The sequence below is a fragment of the Coenobita brevimanus genome, chromosome 53, assembly GCF_032717465.1.
Source record: "Coenobita brevimanus isolate Jiangsu-jjx chromosome 53, ASM3271746v2, whole genome shotgun sequence".
NCBI lineage: Eukaryota > Metazoa > Arthropoda > Malacostraca > Decapoda > Coenobitidae > Coenobita > Coenobita brevimanus.
The window spans coordinates 41,139,060-41,165,846 of NC_137006.1; the positions used below are offsets into that span (position 1 = coordinate 41,139,060).

The 26,787-nt window shown below is 40.0% G+C and overlaps 1 protein-coding gene and 1 pseudogene across 1 annotated transcript in view; both read right to left on the reverse strand.

Moving 5' to 3' along the window:
* LOC145400804 (voltage-dependent T-type calcium channel subunit alpha-1G-like) overlaps window positions 1–26,787 on the reverse strand; it is a 470,580-nt gene that overhangs the window by 389,414 nt on the left and 54,379 nt on the right. The window lies entirely within an intron of this gene.
* LOC145400856 (5S ribosomal RNA) lies at window positions 8,651–8,767 on the reverse strand (annotated as a pseudogene).

Genomic DNA, 26,787 nt, shown 5'->3' on the forward strand with positions numbered 1-26,787 from the left:
TTACAGTACTTCCCACAAATATATGCAAATAGTTTGCACTTGCGCTTGCACAAGGTAGTGAACTGTGGATTGCGCATTGTGCTTGTGCAAGGTCCTTCGTTTGCGCTGCCCACCACTGTGTATATATATATATATATATACACAGTAGGATCTCACCAATAACGACTTCGACAATAACGTTTTTTGCAATAATGGTAAGTTAGAATAGATACCCAGTTTTTATAATAACGTTTGGATTCACTTGGATAACGGTTATTTCGTGAATGCCAAGTTGTTATACTGCAAACATGTCCATAACAAGATGAGGAATGAAACAGACAAACAAGAAGAGATAAAGGAAATTGCCAAAAATGTAAGCAGTAATGAGGAGGAGATGGAGAATCCTCCCCTTGCCACCTCCCCTAAGTCGCCCACCGTTGTCCCTTCCACCTCCACTGCCCTACCGACTCACAATCTGCTTCCCCCTCCACCTCAACAGCTCTATGTGACTCACCTGCTCCACCTGGCATACCTGCAACCCCCAACATAATGACTATTGCTGCATTCTGGATGAAATATAACTTTCAACAGGCCATAAATTTCTTCGTCAGTGCCTGGAATAATACAACATTGGCAACCATTAAACATGCCTGGTCGGCATTCCTGCCACAACTCAAGTCTGCTGAGACAGAGAGAGAGCAGCCATCATAATTAATGACTAATGACTGGATTTGTAAATCAGATTTCAAGAAAATACCAGAAACAGTGTCACGATCAAGTGAATGCCTGCCATCAGTCACTCATCACTCACTCTCTTTCACAAAGCTAGCCAGCCGAGGAAGAACAACAGAGAAGGGTTGAGTACATGGCGACATTGAGGACACTGGGGACTTTCCTGAAGATTTTGACTTTATGGGGTTTGATGAAGTGTTGATGGAAGTGGGTGACCCTGGCGTGAGAGGCAGGAATGGGGACGAGGTCTGCGAGGTGTCAGGGGGTACGCTGCAGTAGCGTCCACGTGCAAGCCTCAAAACAATCATCATATCAAACACCTCATAACTCCTTTAAGGTGCGTTATATATTATTCATGATGATTTAATAACTAATCTTATTTTTTCAGCTAAAAAAAGTAGTGATAGGAGGGCTCCAGGTGGGAAAAGTTGATAAAAGTCCTGGAGTGGCGACACCAATAAACCCTTTATACACATATTTTAATGTCACGCAAAAAACATTTTTGCTAATAACAGCATTTTTCTGGCACCAATTAGACGTTATTGGGGAGATCCTACTGTACATATGTATATATATACCGGTACACGTATATATATATATATATATATATATATATATATACAGTCAATCCTTGTAAATCGCGTGTTCATAAAGCACAGATTCGTAAATCACGGCTAAGTGGCTGTCAGACTGCCGGCAACCTTAAATCACTGTTAAGTCACGAAAATCACGGACCTAGGCAACCAAGTGGGCCTTTTCTGAGGAGAACCATAAACCGTGGCATTCAAACTGAAAATCGCGACCCAACATCCAATCACCGCGCGTCACCGGTGGCAAGTTGCATACTAATGACGCCATGTTGTTGTTGTTCTTCTCACTCCAGTCCACACACTACAGACCGTCGCCGTGGAGCATGAGAGCTACCTGCCTTTTTTGTGCAACTTCCCCCTGCCTCCTACCTGCCATGGCCCCTCCCGACCCCCTGACGAAGCGCTCTAAGCAGTATGGTGTCAAGAAGCTGCCGCCGTTGTCGTACAGTCAACATTTGGAGCTCATTCGTCTTGTTGAAAAGGGAGAGAAGTTTTCAAAGCTGGCGAAAGAGTTTGAGAAGAATGAGTTCTTCCCAACACCACCCCACTCCATTTACTTAAGCAATTTTGTCATAGGATTAAGGCAAGATCTCTTAACATTGCTTATTTCTATTTAATACTTACACTGAATATTCCTAAATTTGTATGTTTGTATTTGATGGTGCCTAGACAGGTGTAGGTAGGGTGCTGTGGGGGTGGGTTGGCCAAAGTCCAGACCCAAATTAATTTTTCACATAAGTGTTATTATTCACAAATCACGGAATCTGTAAATCATGGCTGTGGTCCAGACCCAAATTGCTGCGATTTACGAGTATTGACTATCTATCTATCTACCTATCTATCTACATACTGTATATATATATTGTAAATATATATATATATATATATATATATATATATATATATATATACTGTATATATATATATATATATATATATATATATACTGTATATATATATATATATATATATATATATATATATATATATATATATATGTATAGAGATATATATATCGGGATAAATGAATCGATAGTGCGTGGTATTTACTGACAGCGTGACCATATCAAGGCCCATATGAAACTTGCCCCATCAGAAGCAGGTGCTCAGGCTATGCGAAGTGGAAATCAATTGCTCCTCAAGACTGAACAACTGCTACACCGATATCTGGAGAGGCAGGCGAAGCAGAACTTAGCAGTTGACACACGTGAAATTACGGAGACTGCCAGGGAAATATATGTGTCTGTGGCTCGTAAGATGTGTGTTGAACAACCACCAGTGTTTCTAGCATCGAAAGGGTGAGTAGACAAGTTTATGTCATGGCATAAAGTGAAAAGTGTGAAAATATCGGGCGAAGCAGCAGGTGGGGACACAAGTGCTGCACATGATTACCCAGAATCGCTGAGGAAAATTATCCACGAAGGTATGTACACTCCTGATCAGATTTTTAATATGGATGAAACGAATTTTTACTGGAAAACAATGCCTCGCCGAACATTCATCACTGCCTAGTCAGAAAAAGTTCGTGGTAGGAAAGCCATAAAGGAGCGATTGACCCTTCTGCTCGCTATGAATGCGTCAGGAACATGCCTCCTGAAACCTACAGTTGTGCATCGTGCGAAAAGACCCAGGGCCTACAAAGGATACAACATGGACAAATTAAATGTGCACTGGATGACATCAAAGAAGGGGTAAAGTATATGTCTGCCAAGCTTTCCAGTGACTGGTTAAAAGATTTGTTCATTCCCCAGGTGGAAAATTATTGCAAGGAAAACAACATAAGGTTCAACATTCTCCTGCTTCTCGACAATGCCCCTGGACATTCACCACTTCTAAGGGACGTGCATCCTAATGTAAGGGTTGAGTTTCTGCCACCAAACACAACTGCCTTGATCCAGCCCCTCGATCAGGAGGTCATATCAGTTGTGAAGGCCTCCTATTCTGCAAGGCAGTTTAGGCAGATGCGGCAGGCAACACAAGACACTGCCCTTATCCAGCAGTTGCTTGATAGTAAGGATGAAGATGAGGTCATGATTCAAGGGGATAATGAGTCGGAACAAAAGGTGATTCGTTATTGGAAAAATTACGGTGTGAAACAGGCTATTGACTCGATGGTAGACTGCTGGAATAATGTTACTCCTGACACTATTCACCATGCCTGGCGTAACATTTTGGAGGGTCTGCCTGGGGACTGTCAAGTGGCGGTACCTGGTAACCCACAGACAGTTGAGGCAGCGGCAGCGGAGGCAAGGCAAATTCCCGGAGCTGGCTTTGCTGATACTACAGGCCAGGATATTCGGGAAATGATACAGCCTCCTCCAGTTACTGCTGATGAAATAACTGAAGAAGATGAGGAGACACAGGAACAGGACATTGCAGGAGAGGATGAGGAGGTTGTTTACTGTATTTATTATTTATTTTTATTTATTCATTTTTTATTTATTTTTATTTATTTATTTATTTACTTTATTTCTTTATCTCTAACCTCCGTAATTCACTCCTTCCTTTCTCAAACTTGGCATCATGGGAGGCGTGAAGGATTATCCATGGTGGACATCAAGAAGATGACAGACTTGGGTTACCAGCTTTGCCACCTCCTAGATCAAGATTCAACAGTCAACAGTGAAGCAAGGTGCTCCCATATTAGCCTGGCACTTGCAGGTTATGAGGAACAGTATCGAGAGCACGTCAACTCTCTGCACCAGTGTCAGATCACTGATTTCGTACGGCGTTGCAACGAGGCACAGCCGGCCCCGCAACCAGAACCCGAACTAACGCCAGGACCATCCCGCCAACCCTCTGTCTTAGACGTGCCCTGTGACTCTGAGGGCTTCTCTAGTGCTACAGCTGGTGAAATTCTTGATGAAAGAGAGGAGCATAGGGCTGGAAAATGAGACTCCAGCCAAGCCTCAGAGCCTACCCAACCACGTAAGTCTGGCAGCTATCCTCGTCCCCAATAATCGTCCCCAATAAAGGTTAATAAAATTGTGAAATACTGTACAGTAAGCTTTTGTTTCTCCTTGGATCATGATTCTTTTTTTGATGTTTGTTTAAATGTTAGTGTTTCTTATTACTGTTCGAAAACTTGGTAAAAAAAAGTTGCAAAATATGTCAAATATGTGGTCAACTCGGGGGTCCAGGCACCAATTATAATTATTACCATAGGTTTTTCAGTTCTGCTATAGCAAATTCTGTTATGACAGTGTAATTTAGGCACCAATTAGGCGTGATAGCAGAGGGATGACTGTATATATATACAGTATATATATATATATATATATATACAGTATATATGATATGAATGGTAAAGTTGGTAATGTGAAGGTGGATGGAATAGTTGGTGAGTGGGGTGTGCCTGCCGAGATAGATGAGAATGGGAGTGCGTTAGTGGACATTTGTGCTGGGAGGGGGTTGGTGATAGCCAATACCCTCTTCAGGCATAAAATGATCCACAGGTATACATGGCGAGTGATGAGAAGGGTGGGTGGTGAACTGAATGAAAGGAAGGCAATGATTGATTATGTGTGTGTGGATGAAAGGATGCGAAGATGTGTAAAGGATGCAAGAGTGTATAGAGGCTGGGGGAGTGGACTTTCTGACCACTACTTGGTGGTGGCCAGAATTAGGATGCAAGTGAGATGGAGGAATAGAAGAAGGGAAAGACGAGAGGAAGGAGTAGTTGCAAGGAGAGTGGAAAGGTTACAAGAGGATGAGAAAAAGGCAGAGTATAAGAGAGAAGTGGAGGAACGATTGGGCAAATATGAATTGGAGCAGATGGGAGACGTGGAAGGTGTGTGTAAGATATTTACAGGAGAAATATGTGCTGCATGTGATGTGGTGTGTGGAAGGAAGAGAAGGCAGAGAGGGGGGTGCAAGGAACAGCGTGGTGGACTGAAGAGGTGAAACAGGCTGTGGCACAAAAGAAGAAAGCATACAATGAATGGGTGAGAAATAGGGGCGTGGAAGAAGTTGAGAGGCGGTAGAGAGAGTTATATGTGGAAAGGAAAAGAGAGGTGAAAAGATTAGTAAGAGAGAGTAAGAAGAGAGTGGATGAGGAATTTGGAAGGAATTTGAGTGTAAAGTGGAGGGACTGTAAGAAAATGTTCTGGAGAGAAGTGAAAAGAGTAAGACAGGGTGGAAGTGAAGTTAGCAGGGGAGTGAAAGATAAAAATGGTAGATTACTAATGGAGAAGGGAGAAAAAGTGAGCAGATGGAGAGAACACTTTAAGGAATTGTTGAACGTAGAGGATGGAAGTAATGCGAGTATAAGTGGCTGGGGAATGGCTGGGAGAAGGAGGGAGGTGAGAAGACAGGAAGAAATCAGTAGGATAGAAGTTGTGGAAGCAATGGAGAAAGTTAAATCGGGGAAAGCCCCAGGAATTGATGGAGTGTGTGGTGAAATGCTGAAGCATGGGGGAGAGATAGTAGTAGAATGGATGTGGAAGATGTGCAGATTGGCCTGGGAGGAAGGTAGAGTCCCGGAGGATTGGAAGTCAGGTATAATTATTCCCTTGTACAAAGGAAAAGGGGAAAAAGAAGTGTGTGGTAATCATAGGGGCATTTGTCTTCTTAGTATAATAGGAAAAGTGTATGGTAGGATACTTATAGACAGAGTTAGAGAAAGAACAGAGAAATTAGTTGGAGAAGAACAGGGAGGCTTTAGGAAGGGAAGAGGTTGTGTAGATCAGATATTCATTCTTAGATCTTTAGTGGAAAAGTTTCTAGAGAAGGGAAAGAAGTTGTATGCGGCTTTCATGGATTTGGAGAAAGCATATGACAGGGTGGATAGACAAGGATTGTGGAAAGTGTTAAGAATATATGGAGTAGATGGGAAGTTGTTGAATGCTGTGAAGAGTATGTACGATGGTGCGAAGGCTGCAGTGCGTGTGGATGGTGAACTAAGTGAATTTTTCTCTTTGAAAGTTGGTTTGAAACAGGGATGTGTCATGTCTCCATGGTTGTTCAATCTGTACATGGATGGGGTAATAAAAGAGGTACAAGGTAGGGTAGTGGATGTTGGAGTGGCCCTGGTGAGAGAGGATAGTGTTTGGAAACTCCCTGTACTGTTGTTTGCAGATGATACTGTGTTGTTGAGTGAAGACGAAGGGGAGCTGCAAGGCTTGGTGGATGAGTTTGGGAGAGTGTTTAAGAAACGGAACCTAAAGGTGAATGTAGGGAAGAGTAAAGTGATGGTCTTTGAAAGAGGTGAAGTTAGTGAATGTACAGCGAGGTTAGATGGTGAGGAATTGGAAAATGTGAGTACGTTTAAGTATTTGGGTAGTGTGATGAGTAAGGATGGAGGTTTGGAGGGTGAAGTGCTTGAAAGGGTACAGCAGGGAAGAAAGGTTGCTGGTTTTTTGAAAGCAGTGATAAGAAACAGGGAAGTGAGCATGGAAGTGAAAAAGTTACTACATGACAGTATTGTGATACCAACTCTAACGTACGGAAGTGAAGCTTGGACGTTGTTGGAAGGACACAAGTCAAGAGTGAGAGCAGTGGAAATGAGTTATTTAAGAGGAGCCTGTGGAGTCACATGGAGAGACAGGCTGACGAATGAGGATATAAAGGAGCGTTGTGGTGTGGATGTGGATGTGATAGGAAGCGTTATGAGGAACACACTGAGGTGGTTTGGCCATGTGGAGAAGATGGAGGGTGAGAGACTGGCGAAGAGAGTGTATGTGAGTGAGGTGGAGGGCGGAAGAGGGAGGGGGAGGCCGAGGATGAGATGGAGGGATGGGGTGGAGAGGTATATGAGAGAGGGGGGTGTGAGTTGGGAGCAGGGCAGTGAAATGGCGGGGGACAGGGCGACTTGGAGGCGATTTGTTTGTGGCCACCCCAAACGGGATTGAGGCGTCTGGCAATAGATAGAATAGATAGATATATATACTGTATATATAAATATATATATATATATATATATATATATATATATATATATATAAATATATTGTACACTTTAAAACCTCACTATAACGGACTAATTGGGGCCCAAGCCATTCTGAAAAAAGTGACTCAGATAAAAGCGACATCCAGACTTCCCCCTGCTAACCTGGACTTTTTCCGATATATCAGACATTAGTCCGGATCACACCAACAGTTTTTAAACGGCTTTCACTACCACTACAGTACTGTACTGTATAATACATTCACTACAGTAATCAAATGGTATTATATAATGGTGATGGATGGAATATCTCAAATTTGTTGTATGCTGATGATGGAGTACTACTTGCAAATACCGGACAAGAACTTGGTAGGCTAATGTAGAGTTGTGCTGATGTCTGTGTCATGCCTTGAAAGTAAATGTAGAAAAGAGAAAAGTGATGGTTACTGAGAGAGAAGGTGACTCCCAGTGCAATGTTGCAGTGAATGGAGAGAGACTGGAGTTGGTGAGAGAGTTCAAATACCTGGGTACAGTGACAGAAAAGAGAGGAAAATGTGCAAAAGAAGTGGAAAGCAGAGTGACACAAAGAAGAAAAGTAGCTGGTGCAATGAAGGCCTTGATAAGAAACAAAGGCTTGAGTGCTGCAACTGCATGAGGCTTACATGAAGGAGTGTTAATGCCAACTTTAACATATGGATGTGAGACTATGGCGTGGCATGAAAATGAAAAGTCAAGAGTAAGAGCAGTGGAGATGGGACTGCTGAGGAATGTATGTGAAGTACAAAGGGTGGATAGGATACAAAATAATGTGATTTTGTGAAAGATGTGGAGTGAGGAAATCTGTGGACACCAGACTCGAAGAGAGTGTACTGAGATGGTATGGTCATGTGGAGAGAATGGATAAAAACAGAGTGGTGAAAAAGATATATCTGAACGAATTTGAAGGAGGGAGGAGATAAGGTAGGCCATGGAGAAGGTGGAGAGTTATAGTGGATGACTGTGTGAGGAAGAGAGGTTAGGAAGTTGGTGAGACTACGGAACTGACAAGAGATCAAGCTGGCTGGATGAATGTTGTGAGGAGAAGTGCATGATCAGGGATTTGGTACTTCTTTTTAATGTGGCAGCATCTGGATTGACTCTATCGGATACGTTTACGTGAAGCTACAGAATGTGGTGAATGTTTTGGGCATATCCGATGAAGACAGGATTCCGGGGGCTTGAATGATGAGCATATGGAAGCATGCCCCCTTTGGATTGGGCAAATTTGGGCTGTCTGGACATTGCTACTCCTCAACTTGCCCTAGGGTGGGAAAAGAGATCAAGATGATGATGATGATGATTATGTTCATTCATTCATTCATTGCCAGACGCCATGTATCCCAAACAGGGTGGCCAAGGGCTTAGAGTTAATTGTTTTACAGGGAGGGGCACTAATCCTCCACCAACCCCACTTGACACATAGGGATGCTAACAGCATCTGGTGTTCCCAGGCGGTCACCCATCCAAGTACTAACCAGACCCAACATTGCTTAACTTCGCTGATTGGACGGGAAGCGGTGTACTCAACGTGTATACCGTATATAATAATACTGTACTGTACACTGATAAACATGTCTTTAATTATCTTAGTGTGGTGAACATAGCTGAAGTGGTCAGACAGTCCGGACTGCTTCAGGCTTTATCAGGCTTTTTCCAATATATAACAATTTTGTCTGGCAGCTCCTCAAATCCAAGAAAAGCGAATTCCGGTCTACTGAAGTCCATTTCATCGATATTTTGCTGCATATATTTATACACACACAGTACAGTAAACTCTCAATTATCTGACTTAATTCAGCCACGCCCTACGCTAAATAAAGCAAAACTCCAGATATTGCATTGTACCCCCCACTGGCTCAATATTCAGCATCGAGCCGGATTTTGCATTACTAACCATCTCGACCCTCTATCCTACAGAATTTCCCATGAGCAAAAGATGAAAATCAAGCATAAAATACAATAATGGTACAATACAGTAATACAGCAATAGTGTTGACTGGCTACCATTTACAGCCTGGTTCAAATATCTCAGTGCTGGATAATGCATAGAACCTCCGGTTACATCCCGTTTCAGTGCCAGATATTGCTTAATTTTGTCAATTATTGCTTGAACAGAGCTGAGCCAGCAGCACTGGATATTGCGAGAATGAATATTTGAAGGTTTACAGTACTGTACTCTTAAACCCCAAATGCATGGATCCACATGCTTTACAGAAAATTGAAAATATCAGAATGCAGAATGAGATAAGCAAGTAAAACCCTACTGTACCATTAACAATAAAAGCAGTGAAGTGCACTGTTTGAAATTTATCATCTCTTCTTATATATGTATAAATAATACCAGTAATAAACATATACTGTAATTAATACTAAAAACTGTCTTCAAATAGGCACTGATTATGTAAGGACAGGTGATACCAACCCCTCCTATTGCACAGGGGGAACAATGGAAAGTGCAAATTTTAAAACTGCATTTGTGTGTGTGTGTTCTTACCTTACCTAATTGTTCTTACCTAATTGTATCTTTACAGGAATGAGTCAAGCTCGTACTGTCCCGTGTCTTAAACCATATTTATCGTACATATCCTTAAATTTGTGAATTGTTTTGGCACACACTATTTCATTCGGTAGTGCATTCCATTGATCAATTGCTCTGTTTGGGAAACTGAAATTCCTTACGTCTTTATCACCTCTCTTCTTATGCAGTTTTTTGCAGTGTCCTCTTGCTGATGCTTCTCCATATGTTAAGTAATCATTTATGTCTATTTTCTCCTTCCCTGATATGCACTTATATAGCACTATCATGTCACCTCTTTTCCTTCGCTCCTGTAGTGTTGGTAGATTCAGTTTATTTAGTCTTTCTTCGTAGCTTAGGTCCCTTAAGCTTGGTATCCATCTTGTAGCGGCCCTTTGAACTTTTTCAATCTTGTCTATGTGCTTTGTGAGATGAGGACTCCAGACTACTGATGCATATTCCAGGGTTGGTCTAATGAATGATGTTATTATCCTTCTTAGCATGTCTTCATTTATGTATGTGAATGCTATTCTCATATTTGCAAGCAGTGTATACATGTTCCGTACCTTCTCGCTGATGTGGTCAGCCGGAGATAGTCTGTTATTGATAATCACACCTAGGTCTTTCTCTCTTTCTGATGTGTATAGGGTTTTATTTCCTAACTTATAATCCCAATCAGGTCTTTTTCCACTTTTACCAAACTTGATTACATGACACTTGTCCACATTGAATTCCATTTGCCATGTACTACTCCATTCATGAAGTTTATTTAATTCTTCTTGTAGCTCTTTACAAGAGTCTGTGTTAGTAATTCTCCTTTGTATTTTTGCATCATCTGCAAACATATTCAGATAGCTCTCATTTCCAGTGTTACTGTTTATATCATTTACATACACTAAAAACATGATTGGTGCCAGCACTGAACCCTGTGGTACTCCACTAGTCACTTCTTTCCATGATGAGTAGTTTCCTCTTAGTACTGTCCTCATTTCTCTTTTTATGAGAAAGTCTTGCATCCAACAAAACAGTTTGCCTCGAATTCCTCCTTGATGGTACAGTTTCCATAAAAGTTTTTGGCGTGGTACTGTGTCAAAAGCTTTCTTGAAATCTAAATAGATACTGTCCACCCATCCTTCCCTTTCCTGTACTGTGTTTGTTACTCTGTCATAGTAGCTCAACAGATTAGTAACACATGATTTTCCTCTTCTGAAACCAAACTGTCTTTCTGTTATCATACTGTGTTCTTCTAGATGATTTACCCAAGCTTTTCTTATAAGCTTTTCTAATACCTTGCTTACAACACTGGTCAGTGATACTGGTCGGTAGTTGAGTGGATTTTGTCTATTTCCTTTCTTGAATAAGGGGACAATATTTGCTTTTTTCCAAATATCAGGTAGTTTACCTTGACTCAAGGATTTCTTGAAAATTAATAATAATGGTTTATTAACTCCTTTGCACATTCTCATAGTACCCAACACGAAATTTCAACAGGACCACTTGCTTTTCCTCTATCTAATCTACTTAACTCCTCCTATATTACTTTTTCTGCTATTTGTATATCTGGTAGTATGTGTGGACATGCATGTTCCACACAGTCCCTCTCAAAATTTTTTTCTTCTGTAAAAACTAATTGGAAATTCTTATTTAGTGCTTCACAAATATCTTTCTCTTGTGTATGTGATTCCCTCGTCCGTAATGGATTGTATTATATCTTTTACTTTGGTTTTCCTTCTGATATAGCTATAAAACAGCTTTGGTTGATCACTAATTTTATTTATTATATCCTCCTCAAACTGTTTTTGGGCTTCCCTCCTTATTCTTGTATAATCGTTTCTTGCCTGTTTGTAATTATTATACGCCCTTTCACTATTATGTCTTCTGTATTTATTCCACAACAAATCTCTTCTTTCTTTTGATTTTTTACATTCTGTATTGAACCATTTCTGTATTTTCTTATCTGCTTCTTTGTGCTGTGGGATGTACTTCTGGACTCCTATTTCATAAAATTCACAGAATTTTTTATATACAGCATTTAAATCTTGTCCTCTAAGCTCATTTTCCCAATCAACTTCTAAGAAATACTTCTTTAGGTCTTGATAATTTCCCTTTTTATAGTTTAGACTCTTTTTGTAACTGTCATTGCTGTTTACTATGTCATATGCTATCCTGAAGTTATAATTTTGTACTGCATGATCGCTTTTGCCGAGTGGAGGGTGATATATTAAACTGTCAATATCATTTTCTTGCCTAGTAAATATTAGATCTAGCACTGAAGGTACATCAAGTCCTCTTTTTCTGGTGGTTTCCCTCACATGTTGCGTTAGGAAAAACTCTTGCACAAGATCTAGGAGCTTTTGGTCTCAACAGCTTTCTTGGCTAATTATAGAGTATTCCAATTTATATTTGTATTAAAATCCCCAGTTAGTATAATTCTTTCTGATTTCTCTTACATTTTATGTAGTAATGATCTTAAACTCTGAATTGTACTCTCTGCCAGGTCCTCATATTCATCTCTTTCCCATGTGTTTGATCTGGGTGGCATGTACAAATTGGCTACAATTACTTTACCTTCAGATGTGTTGATCTCTACTGCAATCAGTTCTACTTGTGATGGTATATCTAGTTTTATTTCATTGACTTTTAGGTTTTTCTTAGTTAATATTATAATTCCTCCTCCTTTTTTTAAATTTCTGTCTCTTCTCCATATATCGTATTCCTCTAAGTTTAGTATGTCATTGGATATCCTTGGTGTTAATTTTGTTTCAGTAAGTCATATTATTTGTGGTTCATTTTCTCTGACATAATCATTCATCTCTAGTAATTTAGATACCATTCCATCCACATTTGAGTACATCAACTTTATCATCTTGTTTATATACTTGTCATGACATGGTTCTACTACCTTCTTCCTTTTTATTCCATCCTGTTTGTGTACCACTTTCATACCTGCAATCCTATTACTTTGTAAAAAAAATTTCTTCTTCTCCTCTTCTGATCTTCCCTCATTTTTTGTTTTTGTTTCCTCCCTTTTCTCTTTCAGTAATTCCAGTTCCTCTTGTGTTAGGCATCTTTTTATCCATACAGTTTTGAACTCCTCTTTTTCCATAAGATTCTTTGCATTTTTTAGTATCTCTTCCACTGTGTTTACACTCTGGAAAGTCACCTTTACAGGTCTTGTCTTGCTTTTCTCATATTTCCCTAACCTTTTGTGTTCCTCTATGTCTTTACTACAGATTTCCTCTGATACTTCTTTCAGTAAGCTCATTACATTTGCCATCTCCTTTTTGTCTCTTGTGATCTTGTTTTTTACTTCTTCCTCTTCTATACCAGTGATTACTATAGATTTGTTTATATCTACTGAATCTCTGACTAACTTTGGATTGTTTTGGATTATTCTTTTCACTTCCTTTTTAATTCTTTTTTCCTCCACCCTTGTTTCTAAATCTTTCTTTACTCACCAAGAGCCAGATTCTTCGTAGGCTTGCCTTTGCTAATAAATATCTAAACTGGGGTGAGGAGCAATGGTTGTCAGTGTTGTGGTCTGATGAGGCAACGTTTAGTGTTACCTGTAACAGAGGAGCACGTGTGTATCGACGCAAAGGTAGTGACCTACTTGACCCACGGTATGTAGAAAGCACAGTTAAATATCCTGATTCACTCATGGTGTGGGCTTGTTTCTCGGGTCAAGGTTTGGGGAAGCTTGTTGTGCTTCCCAAGAATGTTAGAGTGAATCAGGATGTTTACCTGTAGCTTCTGTGTGATCATTTCCCAGAATCATCCGAGCTAACAGGTGCACGAGTGTTTCAGCAGGACGGTGCACCTGCTCACAAGGCCAAATCTGTCACCAATTGGCTTCGTGACTGCGAGGTATCATTCATGACAGACTGGCCAGGAAATAGCCCAGACCTAAACCCAACTGAAAACCTCTGGTACCTCGTAAAGAAGAGTCTCCAAGGGAAGAACATTAGCTCTCTGCCTAAGCTGGAAGCTGCCATTCGTGATTCCTGGGACAAAATACCCCTCCAGTACCTCAGGAGCCTCGCCCTTTCACTTCCAAGACGTCTCAGGTCCATGAAGAAACATAAAGGCTACCCTACGAAGCACTAAATGTAAATAAAATGCATTATTTATATGTTTTTTCAATGTTGAAAGGTTTGTTTCTTAGGAGGGACGCAGGGCGCTCAATAATTCTGACGAGCACTGTTAGGTGCTACTGTAATTATAATAAATGGTACTGTACTATGAATGATAACTAACCTTTTAGGATAGTGTTGGTGGGCTTGCTGGGAATGGAAGGTGATATCTGAGACTGTAGGTAGTCCTACTGGGTCCCTGGAGGATGGCTGCTGGCATCACTAGCGGGTAATGGCTGCTGCTCCTCCTCAACCTCCCCCATAAATCCTTTGAAATTTCTCTCCCCTTTCTTCTGCCTCTCGATGAATTCTAGCTTGGTGGCCTGAGGGAGGTGCCGCCGCTTCTTGGGGTTCTTAGAAGGCTTCCTAGGCATCGTGAGCAGGGTAAAATGCAGTAGCAAGGGCAGAAAACACAGTGAGAAAAAAGCACTGTCCAATGTGAATTATGCGACTGAGTGGCGCTGTGGCAGGAGAAATTTAAACATCACGTGAGAACACAAGCATTTTTCATTGGGCGACATCATGATCTCGTCATGATAGCGGGCGGGGGAGGCTACTTGATCATAAGTTTTGATTGGCTGTCAGCGTCACAGGAATGTCCAGTATGACCGTGTTGGACCAGGGGTGATCGTGCTAGAGGCGAACTCTGCGGATTTCGCCCACTTCTCGGAGCTCCGTCAGTGTTATGCTTATGCACCCGTTTTACAGTACTTAAATCGTATTAAATCATACTAATTTTTTGCTCTCCGTGCTGGACGCGAATCGTGCTGGACAAACACATGTTGGACGCGAGGGTACTGTACTTGTCATGATTTGGTTCTACTACCTTCCTCCTTTTTATTCCATCCTGTTTATGTACCACTTTCGTACCTGCAATCTAATTACTTTGTAAAAAGAATGTATCCTTCTCCTGCTCTGATCTTCCCTCATTTTTTGTTTTTGCCTCCTCCCTCTTCTCTTTCAGTAATTCCAGTTCCTCTTGTGTTAGGCATCTTTTTATCCATACATTTATAACTCCTCTCTTTCCATAAGATTCTTTTCATTTTTTAGTATCTCCTTCGCAGTGTTTACACTCTGGAAGGTTACCTTTAGGGGTCTTGACTTGCTTTTCTCGTATTTCCCTAACCTTTTGTGTTCCTCTATATCTTTACTACAGATGTCCTCTGATACTTCTTTCAATATGCCCATTACATTTGCCATCTCCTTTTTGTCTCTTGATATATTGTTTTTTTTACTTCTTCCTCTTCTATACCAGTGATTACTATAGATTTGTTAATATCTACTGAATCTCTGACTAACTTTGTTTTGGATTATTCTTTTCACTTCCTTTTTAATGCTTTTTCCATCCACCCTTGATTCCAAGTCCTTCTTTACTTTCACCATTTCAGCATAAGTGGTTTCCACATCATTTTTGTAGCTTTGCACAGCTTCATTCACCTGTGTTATTTTCTCCTCAATATCACTGCTCTGATCTATCAGACTGCTTACTTGCCTAACTGTCTCTGTATCATTTTTGAACTCTTCCATAATACTCTCGTGGTTGACTACTGTAGTTGCCATTTCACTCATTTTCCTCCTAAGTGTACCCACTTCAACTGTTAGCTCATTTATGGTTGTGTCTTTCTTGTTGACTTCCTATCCTAATGTTTCTATTTCTTACTTTTGTAAGTGCATTTGTTTCTTAATTTCATCAATCTCATTTTGAAAAGCCGTCTCTAACCTATGTACTCGTTCAACCAGTTTGTTGTGAGTCTCCATTTCAACCAGTTCTTGGTAGAAATCATCATCCTGCTTTCTACCTTTATCCTTTTTCTTTTCCTCTGTGTGTGTGTGTGTGTGTGTGTGTGTGTGTGTGTTCTTACCTACCTAATTGTTCTTACCTAATTGTATCTTTACAGGAATGAGTCAAGCTCGTACTGTCCCGTGTCTTAAACCACATTTATCGTACATATCCTTAAATTTGTGAATTGTTTTGGCACACACTATTTCATTCGGTAGTGCATTCCATTCATCAATTGCTCTGTTTGGGAAACTGAATTTCCTTACGTCTTTATCACCTCTCTTCTTATGAAGTTTTTTGCAGTGTCCTCTTGCTGATGCTTCTCCATATGTTAAGTAATCATTTATGTCTATTTTCTCCTTCCCTGATATGCACTTATATAGCATTATCATGTCACCTCTTTTTCCTTCGCTCCTGTAGTGTTGGTAGATTCAGTTTATTTAGTCTTTCTTCGTAGCTTAGGTCCCTTAAGCTTGGTATCCATCTTGTAGCGGCCCTTTGAACTTTTTCAATCTTGTCTATGTGCTTTTTGAGATGAGGACTCCAGACTACTGATGCATATTCCAGGGTTGGTCTAATGAATGATGTTATTATCCTTCTTAGCATGTCTTCATTTATGTATGTGAATGCTATTCTCATATTTGCAAGCAGTGTATACATGTTCCGTACCTTCTCGCTGATGTGGTCAGCTGGAGATAGTCTGTTATTGATGATCACACCTAGGTCTTTCTCTCTTTCTGATGTGTATAGGGTTTTATTTCCTAACTTATAATCCCAATCAGGTCTTTTTCCACTTTTACCAAACTTGATTACATGACACTTGTCCACACTGAATTCCATTTGCCATGTACTACTCCATTCATGAAGTTTATTTAATTCTTCTTGTAGCTCTTTACAAGAGTCTGTGTTAGTAATTCTCCTTTGTATTTTTGCATCTTCTGCAAACATACTCAGATAGCTCTCATTTCCAGTGTTACTGTTTATATCATTTACATACACTAAAAACATGATTGGTGCCAGCACTGAACCCTGTGGTACTCCACTAGTCACTTCTTTCCATGATGAGTAGTTTCCTCATAGTACTGTTCTCATTTCTCTTTTTATGAGAAAGTCTTGCATCCAACAAAACAGTTTGCTTCGAATTCCTCCTTGATGGTACAGTTTCCATAAAAGTTTTTGGTGTGGTAGTGTCAAAAGCTTTCTTGAAATCTAAATAGATACTGTCCACCCATCCTTCCCTTTCCTGTATTGTGTTTGTTACTCTGTCATAGTAGCTCAACAGATTAGTAACACATGATTTTCCTTTTCTGAAACCAAACTGTCTTTCTGTTATCATACTGTGTTCTTCTAGATGATTTACCCAAGCTTTTCTTATAAGCTTTTCTAATACCTTGCTTATAACACTGGTCAGTAATACTGGTCGGTAGTTGAGTAGATTTTGTCTATTTCCTTTCTTGAATAAGGGGACAATATTTGCTTTTTTCCAAATGTCAGGTAGTTTACCTTGACTCAAGGATTTCTTGAAAATTAAAAATAATGGTTTACTTAACTCCTTTGCACATTCTCGTAGTACCCAACATGAAATTTCATCAGGACCACTTGCTTTTCCTCTGTCTAATCTACTTAACTCCTCCTGTATTACTTTTTCTGCTATTTGTATATCTGGTAGTATGTGTGGACATGCATGTTCCACATAGTCCCTCTCAAAATTTTTTTCTTCTGTAAAAACTAATTGGAAATTCTTATTTAGTGCTTCACAAATATCCTTCTCTTGTGTATAAGTGATTCCCTCGTCCGTAATTGATTGTATTATATCTTTTACTTTGGTTTTGCTTCTGATATAGCTGTAAAACAGCTTTGGTTGATCACTAATTTTATTTATTATATCCTCCTCAAACTGTTTTTGGGCTTCCCTCCTTATTCTTGTATAATCGTTTCTTGCCTGTTTGTAATTATTATACGCCCTTTCACTATTATGTCTTCTGTATTTATTCCACAACAAATCTCTTCTTTCTTTTGATTTTTTACATTCTGTATTGAACCATTTCTGTATTTTTTTATCTGCTTCTTTGTGCTGTGGGATGTACTTCTGGACTCCTATTTCATAAAATTCACAAATTTTTTATATACAGCATTTAAATCTTGTCCTCTAAGCTCATTTTCCCAATCAACTTCTAAGAAATACTTCTTTAGGTCTTGATAATTTCCCTTTTTATAGTTTAGGCTCTTTTTGTAACTGTCATTGCTGTTTACTATGTCATATGCTATCCTGAAGTTATAATTTAGTACTGCATGGTCGCTTTTGCCGAGTGGAGGGTGATATATTAAACTGTCAATATCATTTTTTTGCCTAGTAAATATCAGATCTAGCACTGAAGGTACATCAAGTCCTCTTTTTCTGGTAGTTTCCCTCACATGTTGCGTTAGGAAAAACTCTTGCACGAGATCCAGGAGCTTTTGGTCCCAACAGCTTTCTTGGCTAATTATATGTAGAGTATTCCAATTTATATTTGTATTGAAATCCCCAGTTAGTATAATTCTTTCTGATTTCTCTTACATTTTATGTAGTAATGATCTTAAACTCTGAATTGTACTCTCTGCCAGGTCCTCATATTCATCTCTTTCCCATGTGTTTGATCTGGGTGGCATGTACAGATTGGCTTCAATTACTTTACCTTCAGATGTGTTGATCTCTACTGCAATCAGTTCTACTTGTGATGGTATATCTAGTTTTATTTCATTGACTTTTAGATTTTTCTTAGTTAATATTATAATTCCTCCTCCATTTTTTAAATTTCTGTCTCCTCTCCATATATTGTATTCCTCTAAGTTTAGTATGACATTGGATATCCTTGGTGTTAATTTTGTTTCAGTAAGTCATATTATTTGTGGTTCATTTTCTCTGACATAATCATCCATCTCTAGTAATTTAGATACCATTCCATCCACATTAGAGTACATCAACTTTATCATCTTGTTTATATACTTGTCATGACATGGTTCTACTACCTTCCTCCTTTTTATTCCATCCTGTTTGTGTACCACTTTCGTACCTGCAATCCTATTACTTTGTAAAAAAATTTCTTCTCCTCTTCTGATCTTCCCTCATTTTTTGTTTTTGCTTCCTCCCTTTTCTCTTTCAGTAATTCCAGTTCCTCTTGTGTTAGGCATCTTTTTATCCATACATTTTTGAACTCCTCTTTTTCCATAAGATTCTTTGCATTTTTTAGTAACACCAAGGATATCCAATGATATACTAAACTTAGAGGAATACAATATATGGAGAAGAGACAGAAATTTAAAAAAAGGAGGAGGAATTATAATATTAACTAAGAAAAATCTAAAAGTCAATGAAACAAAACTAGATATATCATCACAAGTAGAACTGATTGCGGTGGAGATCAACACATCTGAAGGTAAAGTAATTGTAGCCAATTTGTACATGCCACCCAGATCAAACACATGGGAAAGAGATGAATATGAGGACCTGGCAGAGAGTTTAAGATCATTACTACATAACATGTGTGTGTGTGTGTGTTGTAATTATATGGAGAATTATGGCATGCTACCTGAAATGTTTCCCTCATTTTTTTTTTTAATAACAGTAAACTGTACATTATCACATGCAAGGACATACTACCAGCACCTGCTTTAAATTTCTGCCACAGATTGGGTATGAAACAGAGCACATGCAGATCATACCATGACTTAGCCAACACTGCTGCAATGAAGTCTAGCATTATTTTTGTTTTCTGTTACTCAATCCTTTCTTTAAGGACAAAATGAAAATTACTGTACATAATATGCAATACTTTTGGCACATATCATAAAATTTTGCAAAACCTGCAATTTTCTCTGGTAACCAACATTTTCTCAGTAGCCAACCTAGAGGTTCATCAATGTTTGTACTGTCTATACATCTGGCTGCTCTCCATATCTAATGGTAATATTAAATAACATTTAATGTGCCAGTACTGTGAGGTGACACTCCTTATGGGTTTGATATTCAGGGTTTTACTGTAGTGAACTAGTCTTTACAAATCAACACTAAAAGCATTCATCATGCAGCCACAATTTGTCCTGCACATGGCCACATACCATACATCCATACTGGGAGTCCCCTACTTACATGGGGGTGCAGTCCCTGGAAATATACTCTATCCCCGAACACCATGGATCAGACACCAGAGTTACGAGTATACATTACATTAACACGAAGAGATACCGGTTGCTGCCAACTTCTTCTTTCACCTTTATCATTCTTTTCCTGTGTCTGCCCTTATTTCTCCCATTTTTCCTGTCATCTTCTATTACTCTTCTTTCCTTTTCAGGTGGTTTTACATTGACAAAAGCCTAAGGGCTTCCAGAAAGCCATGAAACCATTTACAATGATGGGTGGTAACCATACAACCAACACGTAAGTGTTCCTGACATGGAGGGCTAGTGCCCCTCCTAGTACAAAAACTAATCAAAGGCAAATGGCAACCCCTTACAGGATCATGGCATCAGGCTATGGATAGATAGATACACAGATAGATACCTGTGGTCAGAATGATTTTGTTACTCCAAATACTGCTAGGTATTTATGGCTGATCCAAAGTAAATAAAATTATGATACATTACCAAAGCTTCAGCCGCTGCTACAGTCAGAGCAGATGATATATGTTTACAGCTATGAAAAACATGAATATTTATCATTACAGTATAGTGTTTACATATTACTGACAGGCATTACATTACATATCTGAATAAGATACGTGCACAACCTGCAGGAGATGTTTATTTATCATGCTGAGGGGAAAAAAATGTCACATTCAATTTAGTACAGTACCATTAAATTTTAAAGGCTGACTAACTTAACTGCTGTAAATAGGAACAAGGTGTTAAAAAATTTTAGATGTAAACTTGAAACATATTATATACAACTACAGTAAATGAGGGTCTCCCAGTGCATGCAGTCTGAATAAGACAGGATTACTATGGATCCAGCAATCAGCCACATATACAATCTCTGACACATTCACTCATCACAATATAAAACATGCCATCAATTTCTGATATCGCTGTTAACACACAGCAGTATATTGTGATCAAGCTGTATGTAGCATCATTAACCATGGGCAGCAATGATAATGATCTTCAAGTGAAAGGTACAAAACCATAACTTAAATCAATATCCACACACTTCAAGGCAGGCATATAGGCACCTCAATTCAGAACATACCCGGTACCATGTTACACAAAAAAAGTGATGTGCTAACAGCACATCTAACAACATCAAGTCTCTTATAACAACCAAATGTAACTTCCAACAGTACGCCTCATGCACAATCATAAGACTCCACTACAGCTACTCTCCAAGACATTGCCACTTCACAGCTAAGGTAGCCATTTACAAATGGCAATGAAAAAATGTTTACATATGACATAAATCACAAACTTCTAAATCAACTGCATCAACAGGATCAAAATTTCTTGATGGTTCTGCACCTAATTGGGATATCTATGCAACTGACTGAAATCCAGCTTTTGGAAGAGCACTCTGCTAACCCTCTAGGACTGATACTTGAGTTTCCACTTGGTTTGGTGCAGAAACATGAGCCACTCATAATTCATTAACTCCAGGTATAACAATCTACAAGACTTCATTTCCAAAGAACCCGCACAAGTTCACTTCCTATCAAATGATCCCATCAGATATGACCATAATGATGATTCTGGCGCCTTTCAGGTCTGTACTGCACAAGTTCAGTATGGTAAATCGACAAATAAGTACAGTAGCTAGTTCGTGCATCTGTCTCAAACAAACAATTCTGAAAGCATATTGAAGTACCAAGTGCTTGCTTGAGCTGTAATTCCAAGTTAGCAGAGCTTCAGAATGCTGAAAAAAATAATTTACAGGCAACATTTTACAGGAAGTTTCTGGAAGCTCTTGCAAGAAATGGAAAAAAAGTACCAGTTCTGTACAATTCAGTACAAAACTGACGCTATTACTCTCACGAGACTCTAAAGATGCAGACAATATTACACTTTTGGTTTATGCATTCTCTTTTACAATGGAACCTTTGCTTGGAGTTTCAGATGCGCTTACACAAAGCTGATGAACGGTAGTGCTGGCAGCAGTACAGAAGTATGGTAGTCAGTCCATCAGACTGCTGACCAAAGAAGCCCTTCTACAGTCAATCACCTTCCTTTCATGGGTTAAGGAGGGAACAGGGAGACATTTGTTGTACCAGGCAGCTCAACCACGCAGTTGTATTGGTGTCACAACCTGAAGGTGTCACTCAACAGCACCCAAAGCCACTGAGATAAGGCTTGGTATCTGAACTATTATCTGTGTTACAGAGGCAGCTGTTGCTTCTGCTGCTGCTGTTACTGTTATACTATCGTACTTTAATTTTGTGAGAAAATTCTAGTGATGATTTATAAATACCTAGTGTACCTGTATTAAACATATGATATATTTTTGAGAATTACTCAATAATAACAAACTAAAACTTCCTGAATCCATGGATTTTTTAATGTACTTTTGTCTTGCTCCCTCTAGAAGATTTTATCAGCATAGGGGACAGCTGAAGTGAAAGGGTTAACGCAAGCTATAACTATCTCCAAACCTTCAAATACTTTCCTTTTGAGTAAAATTGATGGGGAATAACAGAAACAAACTGAAAACTACAACATGCCAAAGCAGTTACCGGTACTCCTCCAAAAGCTGGTGGGACCACAGAATGCCACGGTTTGGGACAAAGGATGCAGAGCTTAACATCAGGATTGGCTCTCTCAGAGAAATTAGTTCCAATGACTGGTTTGTGTAATACTTCAAAATAATAATCTTTCAGTACAACTACATGGATGTGGAGGTTATGACTAAAGGAAGCCAAGCTAAGGTCCACTGGATGCCAATGTTAATTCCAATAGATGTCAAAGTTAGGACTGCAGAATGTTAAGGCTAGATCTGACCATCTGAACGATGATGGTGTTGGAAAAGAACGATTGTAGTTATCTCAGACAGGCTTTGGTTGTGTAATGTCCATATGATATCTATCTCAAAACAGCTCCTGTCTTTTGCAACTTTCATTATTAAGACTGTTTTGTGTTAAAAAAAAAAAAAAAAAATGCATTTTTAATTTTTCATGATGCTGTACTGTACAATATATGATACATTCCAGTAGCTGTATAAATTTCAGAAAAACATGGCTTGTTTTCATTTTTTTTTTTTTACCGGTAACTGTTCTTCAATTTAAGATTTCATAAAGATGATCCATATTTTCAAGTTCTTTACCCTTCACTTATTTCCATACATCATCCATCTCCATAGAGGATGGAAGTAATGCAAGTCTAAGTGGCTGGGGAATGGCTGGGAGAAGGAGGGAGGTGAGAAGACAGGAAGAAATCAGTAGGATAGAAGTTGTGGAAGTAATGAAGAAAGTTAAATCGGGGAAAGCCCCAGGAATTGATGGAGTGTGTGGTGAAATGCTGAAGCATGGGGGAGAGATAGTGGTAGAATGGATGTGGAAGATGTGCAGATTGGCCTGGGAGGAAGGTAGAGTCCCGGAGGATTGGAAGTCAGGTATAATTATTCCCTTGTACAAAGGAAAGGGGGAAAAAGAAGTGTGGGGCATTTGTCTTCTTAGTATAATAGGAAAAGTGTATGGTAGGATACTTATTGACAGAGTTAGAGAAAGAACAGAGAAATTAGTTGGAGAAGAACAGGGAGGCTTTAGGAAGGGAAGAGGTTGTGTAGATCAGATATTCATTCTTAGATCTTTAGTGGAAAAGTTGCTAGAGAAGGGAAAGAAGTTGTATGCGGCTTTCATGAATTTGGAGAAAGCATATGACAGGGTGGATAGACAAGGATTGTGGAAAGTGTTAAGAATATATGGAGTAGATGGGAAGTTGTTGAATGCTGTGAAGAGTATGTACAATGGTGCGAAGGCTGCAGTGCGTGTGGATGGTGAACTAAGTGAATTTTTCTCTTTGAAAGTTGGGTTGAAACAGGGATGTGTCATGTCTCCATGGTTGTTCAATCTGTACATGGATGGGGTAATAAAAGAGGTACAAGGTAGGGTAGTGGATGTTGGAGTGGCCCTGGTGAGAGAGGATAGTGTTTGGAAACTCCCTGCACTGTTGTTTGCAGATGATACTGTGTTGTTGAGTGAAGACAAAGGGGAGCTGCAAGGCTTGGTGGATGAGTTTGGGAGAGTGTGTAAGAAACGGAATCTAAAGGTGAATATAGGGAAGAGTAAAGTGATGGTCTTTAAGAGAGGTGAAGTCAGTGAATGTACAGCGAGGTTGGATGGTGAGGAATTGGAAAATGTGAGTACGTTTAAGTACTTGGGTAGTGTGATGAGTAAGGATGGAGGTTTGGAGGGTGAAGTGCTTGAAAGGGTACAGCAGGGAAGAAAGGTTGCTGGTTCTTTGAAAGCAGTGATAAGAAACAGGGAAGTGAGCATGGAAGTGAAAAAGTTACTACATGACAGTATTGTGATACCAACTCTAACGTATGGAAGTGAAGCTTGGACGTTGTTGGAAGGACACAAGTCAAGAGTGAGAGCAGTGGAAATGGGTTATTTAAGAGGAGCCTGTGGAGTCACATGGAGAGACAGGCTGACGAATGAGGATATAAAGGAGCGTTGTGGTGTGGATGTGGATGTGATAGGAAGCGTTATGAGGAACACATTGAGGTGGTTTGGCCATGTGGAGAGGATGGAGAGTGAAAGACTGACAAAGAGAATGTATGTGAGTGAGGTGGAGGGGGGAAGAGGGAGGGGGAGGCCGAGGATGAGACGGAGGGATGGGGTGGGGAGGTATATGAGAGAGGGGGTGTGAGTTGGGAGCAGGGCAGTGAAATGGCAGGGGACAGGGCAACTTGGAGGCAATTTGTTTGTGGCCACCCCAAACGGGATTGAGGCGTCTGGCAATAGATAGATAGATCCATCTCCATTACTGCTTTCCTTGAAAAAGTCTTCCCACTTCTGGTGGGGTTTATCATTAGAGGTATGTGGTATCTCTCCCCATGTTAAAAATAATCAATACAGGCATACCCTGAGATCTGGCGCATTGCTAACCAACGATTCACTAGACTGAACAAAAGATATGGGGGAACATTCCCACAATCCGAACGGCCGTCGATTTGCTAGTCTGAACACTCGACCCCTCCCTAGGTTTGAAACGAGCGTGTCTGAACATGTATGTGGTGGTGCACGAGGCTCTCCTGGTCCTCCCTTCATTCCCTCTCTTCTCCCACCCACCCCCAGTCCCTCCTCCATCTTCTGCCACACTTAGCACTGCCAAGCATGTCTCCCTCCCTCAGCCCTGGTCATCTCCCTGCCCATCCATCCACCCTCCCCCACCCCTGCTTGTCTCCTGTGTGTGTGTGTGTGTGTGTGTGTGTGTGTGTGTGTGTGTGTGTGTGTGTGTGTGTGTAATTCACCGGCCCGATCAGGATCACATGATGGTTGTGATCATCAGCATTTTACCCTCCTGGAAGAGAGCCGAGAGCTCATACAGTCTGATCTAAGGGTAAAGCCTTGACCGTCAGACATATGCACATCCATTCTCTTGCTCAAGGAGGACACTAACCACCTGCTTTGTCAGTGAAACTTTTTGCATCCCAAGCAAGGAGTGAACTCCCATTTTAGGAGATGCTAGGCAAGGGTATTACCACTGTGTGTGTGTGTGTGTGTGTGTGTGTGTGTGTGTGTGTGTGTGTGTGTGTGTGTGTGAGTGAGATGGGGGAGGTAGTAGGGCAGTTTGGCTTTTCTCTCTCTCTCTCTCCCCATCCCCCCACCCTCCCCCACCCCTGCTTCTCCCTTCCCATCCCCCCACCCTTCCCCACCCCCATCTGTCTCCCTACTCCACCTCCGCTTGTCTCCCTCCCCATCCCCCCACCCTCCTCCAACCATGCTTGTCTCCCTCTCTATCCCACCACCCCAGCTTAACTCCCTCCAGTCCCCCTGCCCTTCCCCACCCCTGCTTGTCTCCCTCCTCATCCCCCCACCCTCTCTCTGCCCCGCCTGGTACGCTGCCAGCTGTCTGCCTGGCTGTCAGTTGCCCTGAAGCATCTCAACACCACATGTCCCTCCCACCTTACCTTAGCATGTGATGTTTGATGTCTCATTTTTTTGCAATAGTATTGTTTATGAGGAAAATAACATTATTGTACCTATGGTGTTTCTGTGTCAGTAGCTACTGACTAAGGTATACGAGAGTTTGGATTTGGGCCTGGAATGCATCTCTGGCATTTCTTCAGTACCTTATGGGGGAAATTGCTTTATCTGACATACTTGTTGACCGAACACTCCCACTGGTACACAACACAGCTGGATAATGGGGTAGGCCTGTGATTAATAAACAATTCAAAACTTTTGGGAAAAAATGAAAAAAATACAGAAGAAACCTAAACTAAGATTTCTCAATACCTTACCATACATTTGACTGATTTTCTAATGATAAAATTTGTTGTCATCAATGGGCAAAACAATCTTGGGTAACCTACTTTAACCTCATCTCACATAACACAACAAACACCAAGATCCAATCATTAAGGACCATTGTTAAAAATCCCAATTTGCACCTGATACTGGCACTTTTAATTTGACTTCTATTAGCAGCTTAGTACCTACAACCTGATGCTAATTTATTATGATAAAAAGGAAATAAACAAATATCCCAGGGCTACTGCCTCCACATTTTGGGGCATAACTTGGACCTCAAACACACAAATGTTTAGTGCTCTTTACAAAATCTTGGTAAACATTAAAGGACCACTTTAATTTAAACTGTAATATACACCACTCTATGTACTGTATGTAAAAATAAAATATGGTTTTAAAAATTTAGCACTATCATATACATCTTAAAGCCTCCTTATTCTAATACAATTTAGAGGTATTTTATTCAAATTTATATGGCTAAATGTAGACACCTAGATGAATAAATGGCAGACAGAAAAATTGCCTTAGTGTAAAAATAAAGCTTACTGAACCTGTATGAGCAGATTTTTGTGTGGCAAAGCTATAACTTGAAAAATTATGAAAATATAAAATGAAACTGCTGGACAGTTGATGTTCACCATTTGTGATCAATTCCAAGCTTTAAAGCAACTCCTACAGAACTAAAATCGATCCAATTAG